This window comes from Nerophis lumbriciformis, linkage group LG25, assembly GCF_033978685.3.
Source record: "Nerophis lumbriciformis linkage group LG25, RoL_Nlum_v2.1, whole genome shotgun sequence".
NCBI classification, from domain to species: Eukaryota; Metazoa; Chordata; class Actinopteri; order Syngnathiformes; family Syngnathidae; genus Nerophis; species Nerophis lumbriciformis.
In genome coordinates, this window is record NC_084572.2 from 10440001 (window position 1) to 10465809 (window position 25809).

Sequence of the window (25809 nt, forward strand, 5' to 3'; positions counted from 1 at the left end):
CTGCCCACACCTTTATGTGGAATTTGAAAGCTGGTGCAGCATGCGGGTTTTGAATGAATGGCACTTGTCAGCGTCATGCGTGCCGTGATGGTACAGCATATAACACCCACTACAGCCAGCGTGCCTGATCAGCCACACGTTGTATGGGGCTTCCGCTTGCTCACGTAGGTGACAGCAAGGCATACTTGGTCAACAACCACACAGTTTACACTGACGGTGGCGGTATAAAAAAACCAAAACTTTAACACTCTTACTAATAATGTGCCACACTGTGAACCCACACCAAACAAGAATGACAAACAAATTTCGGGAGAACATCTGCACCGTAACACAACATAAACACAACAGGACAAATACCCAGAATCCCATACAGCCCTAACTCTTCCGGGATACATTATACACCCCCCGACCCTCCCCCCCACCAAACCCCGCCCACCTCAGGGTTGGGGTGGGGGCGGGGTTTGGTGGTAGCAGGGGTGTATAATGTAGCCCGGAAGAGTCAGGGCTGCATGGGATTCTGGGTGTTTGTTCTGTTGTGTTCATGTTACTAATAATGCTATTAGTAAGAGTGTTAAAGTTGTTTTATATGAACACCGTCAGTGTAACCTGTGTGGCTGTTGACCAAGTATGCATTGCAGTCACTTATGTGTGCAAGCAAAAGATGTGTATTGTATAACAAGTGTTGGGTTGGCACTGTTAATACAGATTGTAGAGGCCGTTAAATGATGTACCATCATGGCACGCCCTTATTATAGCCATAAAAGTGAAAATCGGTGAATATTAATCCCGGGAGCTTTCTGCGAGAGGCACTGAAATCCGGAAGTCATACAGGAAAGTTGGGGGTTTCAGCAAGTTTGCTGCTGAGCCGCATCAGAGTGATCAAAGAGCCGCATGCGGCTCCGGAGCCGCGGGTTGCTGACCCCTGATCTAGTAGGAAGGGGATTCATATGGCCCCATTCGTCGCGGTTTACCTGACACATGAAACGTGTCAAATTAGGGGCGGGGGGCGCACTATCCACTTTAGCCACCAGGTGGCAGTGTAGTGTTGAATATCTTAACATTTGTTTTTTGGCAATTCTAACTTTGATCAGAGTGTCAGTTGCTATGTAGAGTGGCACTTTCCATAATTTTCAGCAGACTGCATTGCAAAATTAAGGACCTGAATCCCTTCACATTTGCATGCATGCCTTTTATTGTGTCGCCACCTTTCATGATGCTGCTGGTCATCCTCATATTTGTATGATACTTACTAAATGAACTGGACTCACTCCTAATATGCACTCCCCACTGCCACTGGTGATTTAGCACCCACCTGGATGGCACCTCCACCTTCCCATGCCGCTTCACACTTCCCTCCTCCATCTTTTCCCATCTGACGATCCCATTACCAAGTGCTTCCTGACAGGAAGTGAAACTTCCCACGCGGAGCTGAGGATGCAGGTGCCTCCCTATTGTTGTGGTGTGAGCCCACTCCCAGATATACTCCCACAGGCAGGGGGAAGCAGGACTCCACATGTGTGAATGGGATTGTGGGAGTACAGTATGCGCCCATTCATTGATTGAGCCTGGTGTCATTCGTCCATTGCGCTTGAAACAAACACTTGATGTTACTTGCAGCATCTGAAGGATGGCATGGCATTGCACCATTACGGACTTTCTATAAAATACCTTTTAAAAACAATAAAAATACGTCTGAAGAAGAAAAAAGAGAAAACTAATAATGTGGAACAGGAATCAACTTTTCTGCAGCAGAATCCTGACACCATCACTACATTGCAGGAACTGATGTCACGTCAAATACGAACCCCGTTTCCATAGGAGTTGGGAAATTGTGTTAGATGTAAATATAAACGGAATACAATGATTTGCAAATCCTTTTCAACCCATATTCAATTGAATGCACTACAAAGACAAGATATTTGATGTTCAAACTCATAAACTTTATTTTTATTTTGCAAATAATAATTAACTTAGAATTTCATGGCTGCAACAAGTGCCAAAGTAGTTGGGAAAGGGCATGTTCACCACTGTGTTACATGGCCTTTCCTTTTAACAACACTCAGTAAACGTTTGGGAACTGAGGAGACACATTTTTTAAGCTTCTCAGGTGGAATTCTTTCCCATTCTTGCTTGATGTACAGCTTAAGTTGTTCAACAGTCCGGGGGTCTCCGTTGTGGTATTTTAGGCTTCATAATGCGCCACACATTTTCAATGGGAGACAGGTCCGGACTACAGGCAGGCCAGTCTAGTACCCACACTCTTTTACTATGAAGCCACGTTGATGTAACACGTGGCTTGGCATTGTCTTGCTGAAATAAGCAGGGGCGTCCATGGTAACGTTGCTGGATGGCAACATATGTTGCTCCAAAACCTGTATTTACCTTTCAGCATTAATGGTGCCTTCACAGATGTGTAAGTTACCCATGTCTTGGGCACTAATACACCCCCATACCATCACACATGCTGGCTTTTCAACTTTGCGCCTATAACAATCCGGATGGTTCTTTTCCTCTTTGGTCCGGAGGACACGACGTCTACAGTTTCCAAAAACAATTTGAAATGTGACTCGTCAGCAGTGTTGGGACTAACGCGTTACAAAGTAACTAGTTTCGGCGGTAACTAGTAATCTAACGCGTTATTTTTTTATATTCAATAACTCAGTTACCGTTACTACATGATGCGTTACTGCGTTATTTTACGTTATTTTTTATGTAGTATCGGCTAGAAACTGAGGATCTGAGTGTGTTTTATTCCAGCGAAGCAGAGACGTGCTTCTGATTCTTCCTCTGCGCTCTCTGTGTGTGCGTGTGACTGTGTGTCTGAGTGTGGGAAGGGGAGGGGAGGGGAGGGGGGTGCGCAATACAACCGTTGGCCAACAAAAAAGTAACCACAGAACACTATACGCCTATACGGTATAGTGTTCTGTGGTTACTTTTTGGTTGGCCAAGCGGACGTGACGACAGGCTGTCCCCACTCAGATCCGCACAGACCGGGAGGGGGCGTGCCTTAAGTCCGGCTGGAAATCGGCAGAAATTTGGAGAATGGTTGTCCCAGGGAGAGGCAGTGAAATTCGGGAGGGTTGGCAAGTATGAGATATTCTCACTTCTTTTCTTTTGTCGAGCACAAAGAAAAGAACATTTTAGTTAAATGTAAGTTGTGTCTTGGATCAAAGATCCCGTCTACTGCCCAAAACAACAATTCAAATCTGCCTGGTTAGGCTCTGTGTATGTCACGTGTGCCTTCCTTAGGTGAAGCCAGCTTTACAGCTATGTTGTTGATTGATTGATTGATTGATTGAAACTTTTATTAGTAGATTGCACAGTACAGTACATATTCCGTACAATTGACCACTAAATGGTAACACCCAAATAAGTTTTTTAACTTGTTTAAGTCGGGGTCCAGATACAGATATATAATATCAAATATATACTAACATCATAATACAGTCATCACACAAGATAATCATCAGGGTATATACATTGAATTATTTACATTAATTACAATCCGGGGTGTGGGATATGGAGGGGGGGGGGGGTTAGGTTTGGTTGGTATCAACACTTCAGTCATCAACAATTGCATCATCAGAGAAATGGACATTGGAACAGTGTAGGACTGACTTGGTAGGATGTGTACAGCAAGTAGTGGACACAGAGAGAGAGATCAGAAAGTATAAGAAAAAGTGTCTACATTTGATTATTTACAATCCGAAGAGGTATTATGTGGAAGGGAGGGTGTTAGTTTAGGGTTGTAGTTGCCTGGAGGTGTTCTTTTAGTGCAGTTTTGAAGGAGGATAGAGATGCCCTTTCTTTTACACCTGTTGGGAGTGCATTCCATATTGAAGTGGCATAGAAAGAGAATGAGTTAAGACCTTTGTTAGTTCGGAATCTGGGTTTAACGTGGTTAGTGTTAGTGTTAGTGTTATTATGCTGTTTGTTACTTATGTATGTTATGTTGCAGCTATTTAAAATAGTTTTGTCAATTTGTTCTGGCCTGAAATAAATTGGCCCTTTGAAACATATCTTTGTCTTTGTGTGTTGTATGTAGAGCACATTGCTTAGCAGAGTTCAGTGATGCAAATGTATGTCAAGTTGATCAACAGATTGTATTATTCTCCAGTGCAATAACAGTACTAAAATGAAGGCTAAAAGGGCATTAATGGGAGCTTTAAAAAAAAAAAAGTAGAAGAAGTAACTAAATAGTTACTTTTCACAGTAACGCATTACTTTTTGGTGTAAGTAACTGAGTTAGTAACTGAGTTACTTTTGAAATAAAGTAACTAGTAACTGTAACTAGTTACTGTTTTTCAGTAACTAACCCAACACTGCTCGTCAGATCACAGAACACTTTTCCACTTTGTATCAGTCCATCTAAGATGAGCTCAGGCCCAGCAAAGCCGACGGCGTTTCTGGGTGTTGTTGATAAACGGTTTTCGCCTTGCATAGGAGAGTTTTAACTTGCACTTACAGATGTAGCGACCAACTGTAGTTACTGACAGTGGGTTTCTGAAGTGTTCCTGAGCCCATGTGGTGATATCCTTTACACACTGATGTCGCTTGTTGATGCAGTACAGCCTGAAGGATCGACGGTCACGGGCTTAGCTGCTTACGTGCAGTGATTTCGCCAGATTCTGTGAACCCTTTGATGATATTACAGACCGTAGATGGTGAAATCCCTAAATTCCTTGCAATAGCTGGTTGAGAAAGGTTTTTTTTAAACTGTTCAACAATTTGCTCACGCATTTGTTGACAAAGTGGTGACCCTCACCCCATCCTTGTTTGTGAATGACTGAGCATTTCATGGAATCTACTTTTATACCAAATCATGGCACCCACCTGTTCCCAATTTGTCTGTTCACCTGTGGGATGTTCCAAATAAGTGTTTGATGAGCATTCCTCAACTTTATCAGTATTTATTGCCACCTTTCCCCACTTCTTTGTCACGTGTTGCTGGCATCAAATTCTAAAGTTAATGATTATTTGCAAAAAAATAATGTTTAGGTCTTCATCGTGCCAAAACTCAGTTCTGTGGTGCCAAATTTGGGGGAACCGTTTGGGGAAGGAATAGCCATTCTTGTAATTCTAAGCCTAGTGTATCACGTCAGATTAGAACACCACTCGCACTGTGATTAGTAGCTGTCACATCTGCCACTGTTCTTGGTGGCAGTGATGTCTTAACAGCTGCTGATTAAGCAATTTTCTAAGAACAAATGCTGATTCCTTTCCTGTGACTGGACGGGAGAAGTTTGTCATTCAGATGATGTCATGCACCCGCAAACCATTTGAAGAGCGATTAGTTTTCTCCTAGAACGAAGCATGACAGTATAGGTGCAGATCATGCTACCTCACCGGACAATATGTAGAGTACACAAGAGGCTCTGGTGTTTTGGTACATAGCTTCTCGAGTGGGGCAAAATAATAAAAGTAACTCTCAGTATAATGCAGTGGAAATATATAGCATTGCAAAATATACCCACAATAAAAACAAAATAAAAACACATTTTTCGTTACTATCTCCCTGACCGTGTCAATCAAAACTAACCCTGATTATCACCATCAAGAGTAAATTTTAAATATTTTTGTGAAATTATATTTGGTTTTATTTTGTTTGTTTTTTAAGATTTGTTTTCCATTGTGAGCATTTGATAATATTAATAATGACAATAAAATAATAAAAGTAACAAATGGAGAATAACAAAGACTAGGAGGAGGACGAGGAGGACAAGGAGGAGGGGAAGAAGGAGAATAATGATAATAATAATTAGAGATGTCCGACAATATCGGCCTGCCGGTATTATCGGCCGATAAATGCTTTAAAATGTAATATCGGAAATTATCGGTATCGTTTTTTTGATTATCGGTATCGTTTTTTTGTTTGTTTGTTTTTTGTATTAAATCAACATAAAAAACACAAGATACACTTACAATTAATACACCAACCCAAAAAACCTTCCTCCCCCATTTACACTCATTCACACAAAAGGGTTGTTTCTTTCTGTTATCAATATTCTGGTTCCTACATTATATATCAATATATATCAATACAGTCTGCAAGGGATACAGTCCGTAAGCACACATGATTGTGCGTGCTGCTGGTCCACTAATAGTACTAACCTTTAACCGTTAATTGTACTAATTTTCATTAATTACTAGTTTCTATGTAACTGTTTTTATATTGTTTTACTTTCTTTTTTATTCAAGAATTTTTTTTAAATTTATTTATCTTATTTTATTCTTTTAAAAAGGACCTTATCTTCACCATACCTGGTTGTCCAAATTAGGCATAATAATGTGTTAATTCCACGACTGCATATATCGGTTGATATCGGTATCGGTTGATATCGGTATCGGTAATTAAGGGTTTGGTCAATATCGGAATATCGGATATAGGCAAAAAGCCATTATCGGACATCCCTAATCATAATGATAAACCATCCATCCATTTCCTACCGCTTGTTCCGTTTGGGGTGGCGGCGGGGGGTGCTGGAGCCTATCTCAGCTGCATTCGGGCGGAAGGCGGTGTACACCCTGGACAAGTCGCTACCTCATCGCAGGGCCAACACAGATAGACAGACAACATTCACACTCACATTCACACACTAGGGCCAATTTAGTGTTGCCAATGAACCTATCCCCAGGTGCATGTCTTCGGAGGTGGGAGGAAGTCGGAGTACCCGGAAGAAACCCACTCAGTCACAGGGAGAACATGCAAACTCCACACAGAAAGATCCCGAGCCCAGGATCGAACCCAGGACCTTCGTATTGTGAGGCACACGCACTAATGATAATAATGATGATAATATTACTTAAAATTTTTGTAAATTAAAAAGTAAAAAGCAAAAAAAAAAAACATGTTTATTTTTATTTCTTTAACCACAGTTCATCCACATTTTGTTATATTACAGCCTAATTCCAAAACATCATTTTTGCCTTCATAATTCTACACACAGTACCCCATAATGACAATGTGACTTTTTTTTTTTAAAGATTTTTGCAAATTTATTTAAAAATAAAAAACTAAGCAATCACATATACGTAGTATTCACAACCTTTACCAAAAGTGAGCTCAGCTGCATCCTGTTTCAACTGATCATCCTTGACATGTTCCTATACAGCTTAACTGGAGTCCACCTGTGGTAAATTTAGTTGATTGGACATAATTTGTAAAAGCACACACCTGTCTATATATGAGGTCCCACACTTGTCCATGCATGGCAGAGCACATACCAAGAAAGAAGTCAAAGGAATTGTCTGTCGACCTCCCAGACAGGATAGTCTCGAGGCACTAATCTAGGGAAGGGTACAGAAAAATATCTGCTGCCTTGAAAGTCTCAATTAGTGGTCTCCATTATGTCTAAATGGAAGAAGTTTGGAACCACCAGGACTCTTACTAGAGCTGTCTGGCCGTCTAAACTGATGAATCGGGAGAGAAGGGCCCCGAGTCAGGGAGGTGACCAAGAACCCGATGGTCACTCTGTCAGAGCTACAGCATTCCTCTGTGAAGAGTAGTGGTGTAACGATTGGTCGATACACCAATTGACCGATTTATATTCCTAAATTTCAAGTATATTGATTGCTGCCTTGAAAGTCTCAATTAGTGGTCTCCATTATGTCTAAATGGAAAAAGTTTGGAACCACCAGGACTCTTCTTAGAGCTGTCTGGTCGTCTAAACTGATGGATCGGGGGAGAAGGGCCCCGAGTCAGGGAGGTGACCAAGAACCCGATGGTCACTCTGTCAGAGCTACAGCATTCCTCTTTGAAGAGTAGGAGTATAACGATTGGTCGATACACCAACTGACCGATTTATATTCCTAAATTTCAAGTATATTGATTTGTGCTCGGCAAGTTTGCCTTCCGGAAGATAGGTGTCGATCCGAGATCGTTTAAAAGGGAATCGATCAGTTTATCGATACCAGAAAAAGGTAAACATTGGATGTATGAACGGCAGACTTTATATGAAGTTTAACACTTTTAAAAATAAGGACGTTAAACGTTAAAGGGGAACATTATCACAATTTCAGAAGGGTTAAAACCATTAAAAATCAGTTCCCAGTGGCTTATTTTATTTTTCAAAGTTTTTTTCAAAATGTTACCCATCACGCAATATCCCTAAAAAAAGCTTCAAAGTGCCTGATTTTAACCATCGTTATATACACCCGTCCATTTTCCTGTGACGTCACAAAGTGATGCCAACACAAACAAACATGGCGCATAGAACAGCAAGCTATAGCGACATTAGCTCGGATTCAGACTCGGATTTCAGCGGCTTAAGCGATTCAACAGATTACACATGTATTGAAACGGATGGTTGTAGTGTGGAGGCAGGTAGCGAAAACGAAATTGAAGAAGAAACTGAAGCTATTGAGCCATATCGGTTTGAACCGTATGCAAGCGAAACCGACGAAAACGACACGACAGCCAGCGACACAGGAGAAAGTGAGGACAAATTCGGCGATCGCCTTCTAACCAACGATTGGTATGTGTTTGTTTGGCATTAAAGGAAACTAACAACTATGAACTAGGTTTACAGCATATGAAATACATTTGGCAACAACATGCACTTTGAGAGTGCAGACAGCCCAATTTTCATCAATTAATATATTCTGTAGACATACCCTCATCCGCTCTCTTTTCCTGAAAGCTGATCTGTCCAGTTTTGGAGTTGATGTCAGCAGGCCAGGGAAGCTAGGGTCGACATTATTCTCTTGATCATCTTCGATGGCATAAGGGACGGTGTGAGCCAAGACATCTAGGGGGTTTAGCTCGCTCGTCTGCGGGAACAAACTGCCGCCATTGCTTGCCGTGCTACCGAGGTCCTTTGTCCCTGAATTGCTCACACACTCCGGCAGATTCAATGGGGGTCTGGCGGCAGATTTCTTTGACTTTATCGTTGGAAATGCATCTGCTTTGAGTGTCGCAGGATATCCACACATTCTTGCCATCTCTGTCGTAGCATAGCTTTCGTCGGTAAAGTGTGCGGAACAAACGTCCAATTTCTTGCCACTTTCACATCTTTGGGCCACTGGTGCAACTTGAATCCGTCCCTGTTCGTGTTGTTACACCCTCCGACAACACACCGACGAGGCATGATGTCTCCAAGGTACGGAAAACAGTCGAAAAAAACGGAAAATAACAGAGCTGATTTGACTCGGTGTTTGAGAAAATGGCGGATTGCTTCCCGATGTGACGTCACGTTGTGACGTCATCGCTCCGAGAGCGAATAATAGAAAGGCGTTTAATTCGCCAAAATTCACCCATTTAGAGTTCGGAAATCGGTTAAAAAAATATATGGTCTTTTTTCTGCAACATCAAGGTATATATTGACGCTTACATAGGTCTGGTGATAATGTTCCCCTTTAAGTCTATTTGGCCCATCTGTGACGTCATCGAAACAAAAATGGTGGACAGCTGTGGTGGCTGAGAAAGGTCACAACAAAAGCAAACGCCACTAGACAATATCATAAATTACTACGCAACAACTTTCAGCTACAGCAAGATTGCAAAAGCCATAACAAACACAAACGAGACAAAACAATAATTTAAAGCCGCAACACAACTCTAAGCTAAAAAAGATGTAACAGTACCAGTTAGGCGACGCACAGACTTCCGGAACATAACAACATGCAACTAGCAGCCAAGCAGAAGTCATTCGATCAGAAACAAATCAATACAAGAGAAGGATGAAGGAGGTTATGGAAATTAGGAAGCGAGAGGTCAACACCATCAACAGGGACGAGGGGGCTGCACACCTGGGACAATGTCCTTTAATGGCAACGCCAAGGTGAAGACTGTATGGCCGGGTCGGGGAACTTTATTTAGGAGGTATATATACTGTTAAAATGTTAGTTACTGTACTTTTATTGAGAATTGCTTGAATTTTCAAAATGTGAGCAGAAAGCATTTCTTCATGTTAATTCAACCTTAAATGTTGGTTGCAGCTTATTCAAATAAAATGTGAATGCATTGGCCATTCATTGTTGTTTACTTGCTTGTTTGTATCATACTTCATTTATACATAATTCCCTTACAAGGAATAACAGGAATATAGGAAACTTCACCTGCAGTGTCTAGTATCCACTAATTATTTCACAGTCGCACTGCTTGATTATTAATTATTTTGCTAAAAAGTGACCGAATTGATTTCAAATCACTGAATCGTTTTGGATCGAATCATTCTAAAAAAATGACATTGACAACCATAGATGTCTAATCAAATTGGATCATTGTAAAACGAATCGTTACACCCCTAGACGAGAGAAGAGAACCTTCCAGAAGGACAACCATCTCTGCAGCACTCCACCAATCAGCAATGTATGGTATAGTGGCCAGGCGGAAGCCATTTCTTAGTAAAAAGCACATGGCAGCCTGTTTAGAGTTTCCCACAATGCACCTGAAATACTCTCAGACCATGAGAAACTAAATTCCCTGGTCTGATGAGACAAAGATTGAAGTCTTTGGTGTGAATGCCAGGCATCATGTTTGGAGGAAACCAGGCACCGCTCATCACCAGGCCAATACCATCCCTACAGTGAAGCATGGTGGTGGCAGCATCATGCTGTGGGGATGCTTTTCAGCGGCAGGAACTGGGAGACTAGTCAGGATAGAGGGAAATATGAATGCAGAAATCTGGATGAAAACCTGCTCTACAGCACTCTTGAACTGGGGCGACAGTTCATCTTTCAGCAGGACAACGACCCTCAGCATACAGCCAAGATACCAAAAATAAATGGAAAGCTCTGTAAATGTCCTTGAGTGGGTTAGGGTTAGGGTTAGCTGGGGCCAGAGCCAAGACTTGAATCCGATTGAACATCCCTGGAGAGATCTGAAAAAGGCTACACTTCCCATCCAACCTGATGGAGCTTGAGAGGTGCTGCAAAGAGTAATGGGTGAAACTGCCCAAATGTAGGTGTGCAAAGCTCGTAGCATCGTATTCAAAAAGACTTAAGGCTATAATTGCTGCCAAAGGTGCATCAACAAAGGATTGAGAAAAGGCTGTGAATACTTATGTACATGTGATAATTTGATTTTCAGTTGTAATGCATTTGCAAAAAGCTCTAAAAAGACTTTTTCTCATTGTCATAATGGGGTATTGTGTGTAGAATTTTTAGTAAAAAATGTATATTAAATTTTGGAATAATGCTGTAACATAAAATGTGAAAAAAGTGAAGCGCTGCAAATACTTTTCGGATAAAAAGTATGTAGTGTTTTTTTTTTGTCAGACCATCGTGCCCACTTGTTGTCCTTGTTGGGCAGAGTTGGCACTTGGGCACACTCAGACCAGGGATGTTTGGGTTGTTGTTGTTGTTGTTTTTGTGTAGGTTCTGCAAAGTGGTATTATGTTAATGCCTCAGATTTGTTTCCCTTTTCATTAACATAATGAGATTGGTCATTTATAAATAATTTTTTTTATAAAAATGTGATGTATGAAATATATATTATCACCACTCACAAAAAGGGTATTTTATTTTTTTACTAAATTGTTTGTGGTTTTTGTATTGCTTAGTTTCTGTGTTTTTTTCCCATTGTAAGCATTAAATGTTTAATAGTTATTACTTTCCATTCAATTTTTATTGTCACCATCACAAGATGGGCCATTTAATAATATGTATATGAGAATAAATAGTGAATGAAATATGTAATACATAGTGAATGAAATATGTAATACATGCTGTATTATGTTTGATTTTCATAGCATGGGGCACAGTGGTTCTAACTCCATCCCAATTAAAGCGATACAACAAACTCACATGTGTCAGTAACAGAGATAAATACCGTATATTACCAAATAAACGCCCTTGGGCAAATAACCGCCCATGTCCTAATAGCCGCCCGGGATCTGACCCTATTTTGTGAATTAACCGCCTCTTCCTAATAACCGCCTATGTCCAAATAGCCGCCCATGGGCTGTTATTTGCATAATTTAGATTAAAATGCTACTGGGGTTGCGTTTGCTGCAGTATTATTGTTTTGATGGTTTTATAGAGTACTTGGTACCATCATTTTATTTTTCCTGTATGCTGCTTTATTTAAAACTTGGAGTACTGTAGCCTTTATTTTATTTAAGTGACAGTATTATTGTTCTGTTTTGATGGTGGGTTTTATACTTGAGTACTTGGTACCATAATTTAATTTTTCCCGGTAGGCTGCTTTATTTAAAAAGTTTATTTATTTTTAGTATTGGTATTCTATTTGACAATTGTTGCACTACTGCCATGTTGAGACCGTGTTGATCTCTTGTCTTTTGATAGCCTACCTCATGTTGATCTCTTGTTTTTTTGTTTGTATGTTTACAATAGCTTTTACATTTAAAGTATTTTGTACGAAAAAAAAAGTACTGGACAGGAACCATTGTAACTAAATAATGGCCTGGTGCAGGCTGTTGCAAAAATAAATAAAAGCCTTGTGCAAATAACCGCCTGCTTCTTTTAAACGCCTGTCTCCAAAATCAATTTTGTGAAATAAACGCCCGGGCTACTATTTGGTAATATACGGTAAATACACTTGTATTTAACGAATTAATGTTTTTTTTACAATCAGCCCACACAAGAGAGCTGATAGCCATCAAAATCAAACAACTCGTCTTACCTGCACTCTACTGCCCAGCATCCATTGCCTCCAAAGCCTCCAAGTCAAAGTGCCTCCAGCTCAGTGCCATTCGGTGCCACTTGTGTGTGTCGGACGAACATCCATCATGCGTACGACAAACGAGCACAGCGGTGACAATCAGCCCTGCAAGCTGCTGGTGCTTCTGTTGGCTGACTTTACTCAAACTGCGGCTCACAAACAGGAAGCATAGGAGAGAGGTGCATGTGAGCACAATGAGGAAGGTGGCTGCTGCAGCTTGTGTGGGTGTGTGTGTGTGTGTGTGTGTGTGTGTTGATCATTGTGTGTTTGTTTGAGAGGTTGCATGTGCATTTTAGAAGGGATGTTGGCCTCTTGACAGGAAGTCATCTGTTTGACGTGTTTGTTTTCATGCTATTCCCACACCTCTTTGTTTGGCTTTGTTACCTATTTTCTAAAGCTGGATGACAATTGCTGTACAGTTACTCTGTCTAATGTGCAAAACACCACACATGCATGATGGTAGGTGAAGTGAGCCCATTTCGCGAGAGACTCAAAGCTTTACATAGTGAAACCCATTATCTACAAAACCCAAAACCAGTGAAGTTGGCATGTTGTGTAAATTGTAAATAAAAACAAAATACAATGATTTGCAAATCCTTTTCAACCTATATTCAATTGAATGGACTGCAAAGACAAGATACTTAACGTTCGAACCGTTGTTATTCTTTGCAAATATTAGCTCATTTGGAGTTTGATGCCTGCAACATGTTTCAGAAAAGCTGCAAGTGGCAAATACGACTGAGAAAGTTGAGGAATGCTCATCAACCACTTATTTGGAACATCCCACAGGTGAACAGGCTAAATGGGAACAGGTGGGTGCCATGATTGGGTATAAAGGCAGCTTCCATGAAATGCTCAGTCATTCACAAACAAGGATGGGGCGAGGGTCACCACTTTGTGAACAAATGCGTGAGCAAATTGTCGAACAGTTTAAGAACAACATTTCTCAACGAGCTATTGCAAGGAATTTGGGGTTTTCACCATCTATAGTCCGTAATATGAATCTGGATAAATCACTGCACGTAAGCCGCAAGGCATAAACCACATTGAATGACCTTCGATCCCAACTAAATAATTGTTATTGCGACATCAGTGTGTAAAGGATATCACCACCGGTGCTCAGGAACACTTCAGAAAACCACTGTCAGTAACTACAGTTTGTTGCTACACCTGTAAGTGCAAGTTAAAACTCTACTATGCAAAGCCAAAGCCATTTATCAACAACACCCACAAACGCCGCCGGCTTCGCTGGGCCCGAGCTCAACTAAGATGGACTGATGCAAAGTGTAAAAGTGTTCTGTGGTCTGACGAGTCCACATTCCAAATTGTTTTTTGGAAACTGTGGACGTTGTGTCCTCTGGAACAAAGAGGAAAAGAACCATCCGGACTGTTGTAGGCGCAAAGTTCAAAAGCCAGCATCTGTGATGGTAGGGGGGGTGTACTAGTGCCCAAGACATGGGTAACTTACACATGTGGGAAGGCACCATTAATGCTGAAAGGTACATACAGGTTTTGGAGCAACATATGTTGCCATCCGAGCAACGTTATCATGGACGCCCCTGCTTATTTCAGCAAGACAATGCCAAGCCATGTGTTACAACAGCGTGGCTTCGTAGTAAAAGAGTGGGGGTAGTAGACTGGCCTGCCTGTAGTCCAGACCTGTTTCCCATTGAAAATTTGTGGGGCATTGTGAAGCATAAAATACGACAACGAAGACCCCCGGACTGTTGAACAACTTAAGCTGTACATCAAGCAAGAATGGGAAAGAATTCCACCTGAAAAGCTTCAAAAATTGGTCTCCTCAGTTCCCAAACGTTTACTGAGTGTTGTTAAAAGGAAAGGCCATGTAACACAGTGGTAAAAATGCCCCTCTGCCAACTTTTTTGCAATGTGTTGCTGCCATTAAATTCTAAGTTACCGTATTTTCCGCACTATTAGCCGCACCTAAAAACCACAAATTTACTCAAAAGCTGACAGTGCGGCTTATAACCCGGTGCGCTTTATATATGGATTAATATTAAGATTCATTTTCATAAAGTTTAGGTCTCGCAACTACGGTAAACAGCCGCCATCTTTTTTCCCCGTAGAAGAGGAAGTGCTTCTTCTTCTACGGTAAGCAACCGCCATGGTAAGCACCTGCCCCCATAGAAGAAGAAGCGCGCGGGTATTACGTTTCATTTCCTTTGTGTGTTTACATCTGTAAAGACCACAAAATGGCTCCTACTAAGCGACACACTGTGGTTCTAGCTTGCCATGCTAATGGCCAGAAACTTCCACCCATGGTGATATTCAAAAAGAAGACCTTGCCAAAAGAGAACTTTCCAGCCGGCGTCATCATAAAAGCTAACTCGAAGGGATGGATGGATGAAGAAAAGATGAGCGAGTGGTTAAGGGAAGTTTACGCGAAGAGGCCGGGTGGCTTTTTTCACGCAGCTCCGTCCATGTTGATATACGACTCCATGCGCGCCCACATCACAGATGGTGTCAAAAAACAAGTGAAGCACACAAATACAACACTCGCCGTCATTCCGGGTGGATTAACCAAAGAACTCCAACCGCTCGATATTGGTGTCAACAAGGCATTTAAAGCATGACTGCGAACGGCGTGGGAACAATGGATGACCGAAGGCGAACACACATTCACTAAGACAGGGAGACAGCGCCGGACGACATACGCCAACATCTGCCAGTGGATCGTAAATGCCTGGGCGGATATTTCGGTCTCAACTGTGGTCCGAGCTTTCCGGAAGGCAGGATTCACGGAACTGCTGGAGAAACAACAGCGACACTGACTCTGATGACTTCGACGAGACGGAGCCGGCCATTTTGGATCCCGTATTCGCCCAACTTTTTAATTCGGACACCGAAGGAGAAGAATTCGAGGGATTTATGAATGAAGAATAACTTCAGAAAGTGAGTGTTATGTTTATTTTGTGTGTTGTGACATTAACGTTCGAGCAACATTAAGTTATTGCTATTGCTCTGCACTATTTTGAATTTTACTATGTTTGTGATTGCACATTTGCACATTACCGTACATTTTGGGAGTGAACAGAGTTGTTAGAACGCTGGTTTTTAATATATTATTAAAGTTTAACTGACCTATCTGACTGTTTTTTTGACATTCCCTGTAGCGCAGTTAGATGCGGCTTATAACACGGGGCGGCTTATAGGTGGACAAAGTTTTGAAATATGCCGTTCATTGAAGGCGCGGCTTATAACACGGGGCGGCTTATGGTGCGGAAAATACGGTAATGATTATTTGCAAAAAAAATTTTGTTTCTCAGTTCGAACATTAAATATCTTGTCTTTGCAGTCTATTCAATTGAATGTAAGTTGAAAAGGATTTGCAAATCATCGTATTCTCTTTTTATTTACGATTTACACAACGTGCCAACTTCACTGGTTTTGTACATCTTTTAAGCTACATTCAAACCAGTGTGAGCGGCACCGGGGGCAGGTGGGTAAAGTGTCTTGCCCAAGGACACAAGAGCAGTGACTAGGATGGCGGAAGCAGGGATCGAACCTGGAACCCTCAAGCCACGCCACCCTAAATGACCACAGTGTACCCCACCTGGCATCGTCCAATTGTTCACGGCACTTTATCAGGGTTTGGGTAAATGTTTCAATTAGCACTATTTAAATAACCGCAGAGTCCCTGTATATAAACATTAACCGCCGTGGCTGTAGGCAACCTACTGTAATTTGCATAATCTCCGTAAAATGGCAGAAGCTGCATTAAAACGTTGACTTCTCAGTTGCTCCTTGTTATTATTACAACCATTTTCATTAGTTCCGTTGCTGCTGTGTGATACAATATACTTGTTGATAAATTACTACACTCAAAGTTCCATATAACGAGGCCCAATATAACGCGATAGTTTATAAAATAAAAGTTTTCTCGTTTACATTGCTGTGTGGTGGCAGGTAGACTGGGGTGTAAGACTAGCTAACGAGCTAAATCCGTTGTGCGTCTCATTTGTAGCTTGTAGGCCGTTTAGAGTTGCTCCAAATTGGGCTAGTTAGCTCAATACAATGCAAGCGTGTCCACGGCATCGAAAGTTACGAAGTTACTCTGCTCGCACTGGCGGACACGTCCCTCTAGCACAGGGGTCGGCAACCCAAAATGTTGAAAGAGCCATATTGGACCAAAAATACAAAAACAAATCTGTCTGGAGCCGCAAAAAATTAAAAGCCATATTACATACAGATAGTGTGTCATGAGATATAAATTGAATTAAGATGACTTAAAGGAAACTAAATGATCTTAAATATAGCTACAAATGAGGCATAATGATGCAATATGTACATATAGCTAGCCTAAATAGCATGTTAGCATCGATTAGCTTGCAGTCATTCAGTGACCAAATATGTCTGATTAGCACTCCAACAAGTCCATAACATCAACAAAACTCACCTTTCATGCACAACGTTAAAAGTTTGGTGGACAAAATGAGACAGAAAAAGAAGTGGCATAAAACACGTCCTGGAAAGTCGGAGAAAGTTATACATGTAAACAAACTAGGTGAGTTCAAGGACCGCCAAAATTAGTAGGACAAAACGGCGCTCGCCAAATACTCGAATCAGTGAAGCATGTTTAGTATAAACAGTGTGCTTTGTAACAATTAGGGAGGCTGGTGTCATGTTTGTCCTCCTACAGAAACCATATTAAAACAAAAAATTTTTTTTTCCCCCCTCATATTTTGCCATTTTTCATACATTTTTAAAAAAGCTCCAGAGAGCCACTAGGGCGGCGCTAAAGAGCCGCATGCGGCTCTAGAGCCGCGGGTTGCCGACCCCTGCTCTAGCAGAGACAGCCTGTCCATGAGAAGGGTGCAAGAAAATGAAATTGTACTCACGTTTAGTCCTTTCACCATGAATTGATTAACGTGGACCCCGACTTAAACAAGTTGAAAAACATACAGAATATGTACTGTACTGTGCAATCTACATACTTGCCAACCTTGAGACCTCCGATTTCGGGAGGTGGGGGGAGGGGGGTGGGCGTGGTCGGGGGTGGGGCGGGGCGTGGTTAAGAGGGGAGGAGTATATTTGCAGCTAGAATTCACCAAGTCAAGTATTTCATATATATATATATATATATCTAAGAAATACTTGACTTTCAGTGAATTCTAGCTATATTTATTTTATTATATATATATATATATATATATATGTATATATAAATAAGAGAAATACTTGAATTTCAGTGTTCATTTATTTACACATATACACACACATAACACTCATCTACTCATTGTTGAGTTAAGGGTTGAATTGTCCATCCTTGTTCTATTCTCTGTCACTATTTTTCTAACCATGCTGAACACCCTCTCGGATGATGCGTTGCTGTGTGGCACGCACAAAAGTGCTTTCATCAAATGCATTAGAGTCTGGAATCTTCCATCTCTCCCTAGCATGGCCCAAAACCGGTCAATCTTTGCTTCCTGAGGAAGATCTTCAGTGCCATGCACTTGGTAGTCCACTACTTCTTCCCGGAGGCTATCCAGGTCCAATCGCAGCTGCGGCTTGGAACTTACAAGCTGTTATGAGAGTAGTGTATGTGTGTGTGTGGCCCTTTAATAGGTGAGCATGTGAGGTGAGTGATGTCAGTGAGTGTGTGGGCGAGAGAAGAGAGGGAGCGGTAGCGTGAGTGCGGGCGGGGACTAGTTTGTTTTGTGTTGGATTGGCTGTGTGCAAGCAATCAATAAAGCAAGATTTGCAACTAATCGCCGGACTCAGGCAGGAAAGGTGCAACAAAGCGTATTTCTTCATCTTACTCGTCGTCGGCGTCGCCATGGCTGTATCTTCCTCGTTCTTCTGCTTCGTCTCCTTGTTGTGTGCGCAGTTGTGCACTGCACTCTCTAAAAGCCGTATATGTTATTGATGTTATAGATGGCAGTATTGTCCTGTTTAAGAGTGTCACAACATTGCTGTTTATCGCAGACGAACTGCTTTACGGTAACAAAAACATGACTGCTGTTGTTGTGTGTTGTTACCGCGCTGGGAGGACGTTAATGAAACTGCCTAACAATAAACCCACATAAGAAACCAAGAACTCGCCCTCGATCATTCTACAGTTATAATGTGATTGGGCAGGCACACTGTTTATATCGTGGGAAGGCGGACTCAGGTCCGCATGGAGCTGGAGGGGGCGTGGCCTTTTCGGGAGAAAATTTGTCCCGGAAGGTTTTCGGGAGAGGCGCTGAATTTCGGGAGTCTCCCGGAAAATCCGGGAGGGTTGGCAAGTATGGCAATCTACTAATAAAAGTCTCAATCAATCAATCAATCAATCAATCAATCAATCAAACGAGTTCTTGCTATCTTCAAAACGGAGGGCTACGGACCGGGGCTAGCTTAGCTCCGCAAGTTTTTCAACTTGTTTAAGTCGGGGTCCACGTTAATCAATTCATGGTAATGTGTGTAAGGTCTGTAATTTTGTTGTGAGTTCATGCACTGTGTTGGTTTTGTATTTTGAACAAGGTGATGTTCATGCACGGTTCATTTTGTGCACTAGTAAAAAAACATATAACTTTTACTTGAATTTGAAAAAAAAAAAACATTTTATTTTTCACTAAAGAAGGGTTCGGTGAATGCGCATATGAAACTGGTGGGGTTCCGTACCTCCAACAAGGTTAAGAACCACTGCTCTAGAATATTTAGAAGCACACAGAATAGAAACATAACACAAAAGTTTTTGGAAAGAGCACAGCCGAACCAACAGCAGTTTGGACAATTTTTTTCGTTGTTGTTGGAAGAAACTGGAAGTAGGCATACTTGCCAACCCTCCCGGATTTTCCGGGAGACTCCCGAAATTCAGCGCCTCTCCCGAAAACCTCCCGGGACAAATTTTCTCCCGAAAATCTCCCGAAATTCAGGCGGACCTGAAGGCCACGCCCCCTCCAGTTCCATGCGGACCTGGAGGGTCTGCATGGAGCAATGTTGTTGTAACATATTGAGTTGGAGGCAATAAACAGGCAAGGGGATGAAGTACGTCTCTTTACTGTAGACTTCAGAACAGACTCACACACTTGACGTCAGGTGCGCAACACCACGTAAATCGTTGGCCAACCAAAAAGTAACCCCAATGCGCTATAGCCAACATTCACCAGGAGATGGCAACAGACAAACATAGATCACTTTCAGTGAATTCTAGCTATATGTATATATATATATATATATATATATATATATATATATATATATATATATATATATATATAAATAAATAAATATACATATATATATATATACATATATATATATATATATACTGTATATATATATGAAATACTTGACTTGGTGAATTCTAGCTGTAAATATACTCCTCCCCTCTTAGCCACGCCCCCAACCACCCCGACCACGCCCCCCATCCCCCACCTCCCGAAATCGGAGGTCTCAAGGTTGGCAAGTATGGAAGTAGGTAAATAAAAATGTCACTAAATAAAAATAACAAAATATCGACCTAGTGATGTCCAAACCTACTGGTGGATAGTGTCCGTCCCGTTCTATGACGTCTAATTTGGCTGCAGTAATTTCCCCTCGGGGAAGTACTTCTGATTCTGATTCAGATTCTGATACTAAGTCATGTCTCATTCCTTCAGGTCATAGTAATCTCAGGGCACACCGACACCACCTGTCTCCCACATACAACACTGCACTTTCTGTAGTGGATGTCTCTTATGGGCATCCGTAGTTGTGTATGTGTGTTCGGAGCATGCGCAGTTGGTTCAGTAAAGTCTACACCACTGAAGTGGACAGCCGTGTGTGTGTCACTGATTTCTACATGGTGTCAGAAGTGGGATCAAGAATTTGTTATGCAATTCTCATACATAATGCCGTTATAGGGTGTTAGGTTGATTCATTATAAATGGTGATCCTTATTTATAAATACATTGCAATGATTGTTCATTCCTTGTTGTACATTGGAGAAGGGGAGATGTAGTGGATGTCTCTTATGGGCATCCGTAGTTGTGTATGTGTGTTCGGAGCATGCGCAGTTGGTTCAGTAAAGTCTACACCACTGAAGTGGACAGCCGTGTGTGTGTCACTGATTTCTACACTTTCCACCATTCCTAAAAGACTCTGCAATTTAGCTTCAAACATATAACAGGAATTAGAAACATTATGGTCACAGAAGGTGACCAGTATTCCATTTGTGCCATTAGTTTACAACTGAATGTAATGCTTACTCGGGGGATTCTGACTATTTTGGACTGGTAGTAGTCAATCCACAACGATCGTTCTGCCACACCTCAACGCCAACGAGGGGAAATTACACTTCAACGGCCATCGTTGGCTTTGACTGTAGGGTTGCTCATTTGCACCAAAACAGTTCTCACTGCAATAGGACGAAACGATCCTTTCCAAGGCACACCCTCCTGGTTTTGGAGTATACACATTTGGGGTTTTGGCACCAGCCGCTAGACTGGATCTGAACAGTCTAAGGCCCCGTTTACACTAAGCCAGATAAGGTTATCCAGGGTAAATTACACCTAACCTTATCCTAATATGCATAAACGACATGTCATCAGCATGCGACTGTGAATTGTTTTTGTTTGCGGATGACTCGGCCCTGCTGGTATCCGGCAAGGACAAGTCACAGGTGGAGAAAATCCTCAGTGCTGAACTCTGTAGAATTTGCACCTGGCTCGCTGACAACAAGCTATCCATACACTTAGGTAAAACGGAATCCATCCTGTTTGGGTCCCACATCAACCTTAAGAAAGTCAGTGACTTCACTATAAAAGTGGGTGACATTGTTATCGCCAGGAAGGATGAGGTCACCTACGTAGGTTCCATTCTAGAGGCTAATCTTTCCTGTGATAAAATAGCAACCAAGGTAATCAAAAAGGTCAACCAACGAATGAGATTTCTCTATAGAATCTCCTCTCTGGCCAACAAAAGCACCATGAAGATTCTGGCGGGAACTCTCGTTCAACCCTTTTTCGATTACGCATGCACCTCCTGGTACCCTAGCACCTCCAAAACCCTCAAATCTAGACTCCAAACATCCCAGAACAAGCTAGTCAGATTACTTCTAGACCTCCACCCCAGATCCCACCTCACTCCTACCCACTTCTCCAAAGTGGGCTGGCTCAGGGTGGAGGACAGAGTAAAACAACTTGCACTGAGCCTAGTCTATAAAATCCGCTACACCTCCCTGATACCGAAGTACATGTCAAACTACTTCCTTAACGTAAATGACCGCCATAACCACAACACCAGGGGGAGCTCCACTAACCACGTTAAACCCAGATTCCGATCTAACAAAGGTCTTAACTAATTCTCTTTCTATGCCACATCAATGTGGAATGCGCTCCCAACAGGTGTAAAAGAAAGGGCATCTCTATCCTCCTTCAAAACCGCTCTAAAAGAACACCTCCTGGCAACTTCAACCCTAAACTAACACCCTCCCTTCCTCATCATACGTCTTCGGATTGTTAATAATCAAATGTAAACAATCAAATGGAGTCACTTTTTCTTATAATTTCTGATCTCTCTCTCTGTGTCCAATACTTGCTGTACATATGTACCAAGTCAGACCTACACTTTTCCAATGTCAATTTCTCTGATGATGCAATTGTTGATGACTGAAGTGTTGATTCCAAACAAACTTAACCCCCCCCCCCCCCACCCCCAAATCCCACACCCCGAATTGTAAATAATGTAAATAATTCAATTTATATACTGTGATGATTATCTTGTGTGATGACTGTATTATGAAAATAGTATATATCTGTATCATGAATCAATTTAAGTGGACCCCGTTGAAAAACTTATTCGGGTGTTACCATTTAGTGGTCAATTGTACGGAATATGTACTTCACTGTGCAATCTACTAATAAAAGTTTCAATCAATCAATCAATCCGTGTCCACACACAACAATGCCACCGTTTAAGACTCCCTCACCACCTACGTCCGGCGGCGCAAAGCGACTTAGTACGCATGCGCGGAAAATGCACACGTCATAAGTCACCTCCAGTGTTGCTTTGTGTGCAAGTTCTTAAATGGAACTTATCTGAACAATATCCAGTGTTGTGGTATTTCAATTAACTGGAATCCAGTGTGCTTACGTCCCTATTGTAGTGAATCACACCTGAGCCATCATAAATTAATCAAATCTTTATTAGACACGTAAACAATGTGATAAAGAACATTTAACATTAATCAAACTAGGGATTTAGATATTTTTTACGGTAAAATACTATTTTCGAAATTACAGTTATTTGCTGTGAAAACAGAATATATTTTTAAAAATGTGGTCAACTGTTTTTTCAAGTTTGGGATTTTTTTTTTTTTTACATTTTAGGTATAATCAATGTTTTAAATAACTTTATAGTCGTACTAGGAGCCAATAGGCACATAAGATAATACAGTACTAGAGGTTAAAAATAGAAAAGATTCTGAATAGAATAAATAGATTGTGATCCAATAGTGCAAATAGAATGTAAATGGTAAATGGGTTATACTTGTATAGCGCTTTTCTACCTTCAAGGTACTCAAAGCGCTTTGACACTATTTCCACATTCACCCATTCACACACACATTCACACACTGATGGTGGGAGCTGCCATGCAAGGCCCTAACCACGACCCATCAGGAGCAAGGGTGAAGTGTCTTGCTCAAGGACACAACGGACGTGACTAGGTTGATAGAAGGTGGGGATTGAACCAGGAACCCTCAGGTTGCTGGCAAGGCCACTCTCCCAACCTGCGCCACGCCGTCCCCTGTAATGTAAAAACAAAAGGACAGCAAACCAAACCAAATGAAAGCCCAGTTGGATATACACAATATAATTTGTATATTATGTACTTGTAAAGTTAGAAATTGTTTTAAAGTTTACTTTGCCCTTTTGTTCAATGTACAATAACAACAACACAAGTTGGAATTCAATGAGAACAAATACTTGTGTACACTTAAAGGGGTCCAACAACAATCCTGTACCTTTTTCAGCTTACAAGTTTACAGGACTTTTTAAAATTACTTTATTTATAGGAAGGATGACCAGTACCAAAACCAGACGGTAGATTCAACTTAGGTTTGTTCAATGTTTCTACTATTGATATTAGACAATCAATGGGAAAAAACAAAAGCCCAGTTGTACATCAGTCTGAGCCATAGGTGGCAGTATTGTGCAATACAAAGCGGTTATATTAGTGTTCTTGCAGCTCTGTGCATTCCCATTCTGCTCTTTTAAAGGGCTTTTTGAATCAAATTGGATCCTAGTGGGGCATTATAATAATTAGATTTTAATTTAAAAAAAACAGGGTGAATCTGCATTCTTCTCCACTTGGCTCAAACACTCAAGACAGCCTTTTGCTCACCGTTTACGCATACTCTGTGGCGACTAATCAGAGGTCATTTTAAATGTTTTAAACAAAAAAATTTATAATTTATAATAGAACCAATACAAAAAATATATTAAATATATATGGAAATATATATATATTGAACCTGAACTTCCTGCCATGTTGCCGTGAGGTTCTCATCCACAGCAGCTACCGTATTGGTGGCCTTTGCAAAACTTGGTTCCGCCAGCATCCGTCAGTTTAGTGGCAGCTCTTCCGCAAATGGTAATAACCCGCTGGACTACACACACGCAAAACAGAATAAATGCAGGCTGCGATGTTAGTCAGGTTTTAGTGTAAGTGGGAACTTCTACCTGTACTGTAAGCATACTTGCCAACCTTGAGACCTCCGATTTCGGGAGGTGGGGGTGGTCGGGGGTGGGGCGGGGCGTGGTTGGGGGCGTGGTTAAGAGGGGAGGAGTATATTGACAGCTAGAATTCACCAAGTCAAGTATTTTATATACAGGTAAAAGCCAGTAAATTAGAATATTTTGAAAAACTTGATTTATTTCAGTAATTGCATTCAAAAGGTGTAACTTGTACATTATATTTATTCATTGCACACAGACTGATGCATTCAAATGTTTATTTCATTTAATTTTGATGATTTGAAGTGGCAACAAATGAAAATCCAAAATTCCGTGTGTCACAAAGAGCAGGTCAGCAGCAGGAAGCATGAAGTGCTCTAAAACTTGCTGGTAGACGGCTGCGTTGACCCTGGATCTCAGGAAACAGAGTGGACCGACACCAGCAGATGACATGGCACCCCAAACCATCACTGATGGTGGAAACTTTACACTAGACTTCAGGCAACGTGGATCCTGTGCCTCTCCTGTCTTCCTCCAGACTCTGGGACCTCGATTTCCAAAGGAAATGCAAACCAAACCAACCCAAACCATCAGTGATGGTTTGGGGTGCCATGTCATCTGCTGGTGTCGGTCCACTCTGTTTCCTGAGATCCAGGGTCAACGCAGCCGTCTACCAGCAAGTTTTAGAGCACTTCATGCTTCCTGCTGCTGACCTGCTCTATGGAGATGGAAATTTCAAGTTCCAACAGGACTTGGCGCCTGCACACAGCGCAAAATCTACCCGTGCCTGGTTTACGGACCATGGTATTTCTGTTCTAAATTGGCCCGCCAACTCCCCTGACCTTAGCCCCATAGAAAATCTGTGGGGTATTGTGAAAAGGAAGATGCAGAATGCCAGACCCAAAAACGCAGAAGAGTTGAAGGCCACTATCAGAGCAACCTGGGCTCTCATAACACCTGAGCAGTGCCAGAAACTCATCGACTCCATGCCACGCCGCATTAACGCAGTAATTGAGGCAAAAGGAGCTCCAACCAAGTATTGAGTATTGTACATGCTCATATTTTTCATTTTCATACTTTTCAGTTGGCCAACATTTCTAAAAATCCCTTTTTTGTATTAGCCTTAAGTAATATTCTAATTTTGTGACACACGGAATTTTGGATTTTCATTTGTTGCCACTTCAAATCATCAAAATTAAATGAAATAAACATTTGAATGCATCAGTCTGTGTGCAATGAATAAATATAATGTACAAGTTACACCTTTTGAATGCAATTACTGAAATAATGTAATAAATGTATACATATATATCTACATCCTGAAAATAAGCAAACAAAACTGTGTTTAGATAATTGATACTTCAAACTTGCATAAATAAATATTAAGGAATATTACATAACTTGGCTTCTGAGAGCTTCAAAATGTAATGAATAAAATGCTAAAGTTGTTGATAAACAAGCAATTATTTTAATAATTAAATATGGTCATTTTAAATGAATTATCATGATAATTTGAAATTAATTATT

The 25809-nt window shown here is 41.3% G+C and overlaps 1 protein-coding gene across 1 annotated transcript in view; it reads right to left on the reverse strand.

The window, feature by feature from the left end:
* The window catches only part of pik3r5 (phosphoinositide-3-kinase, regulatory subunit 5), a 65111-nt gene extending 52336 nt beyond the window's left edge, over positions 1 to 12775 (reverse strand). The window contains exon 1 of the mRNA XM_061983690.1: positions 12584 to 12775. The gene's annotated coding sequence lies outside the window, so the exon portion shown is untranslated. The remainder of the gene's footprint in view (positions 1 to 12583) is intronic.
* Between the last annotated feature and the right edge of the window lie 13034 nt (positions 12776 to 25809).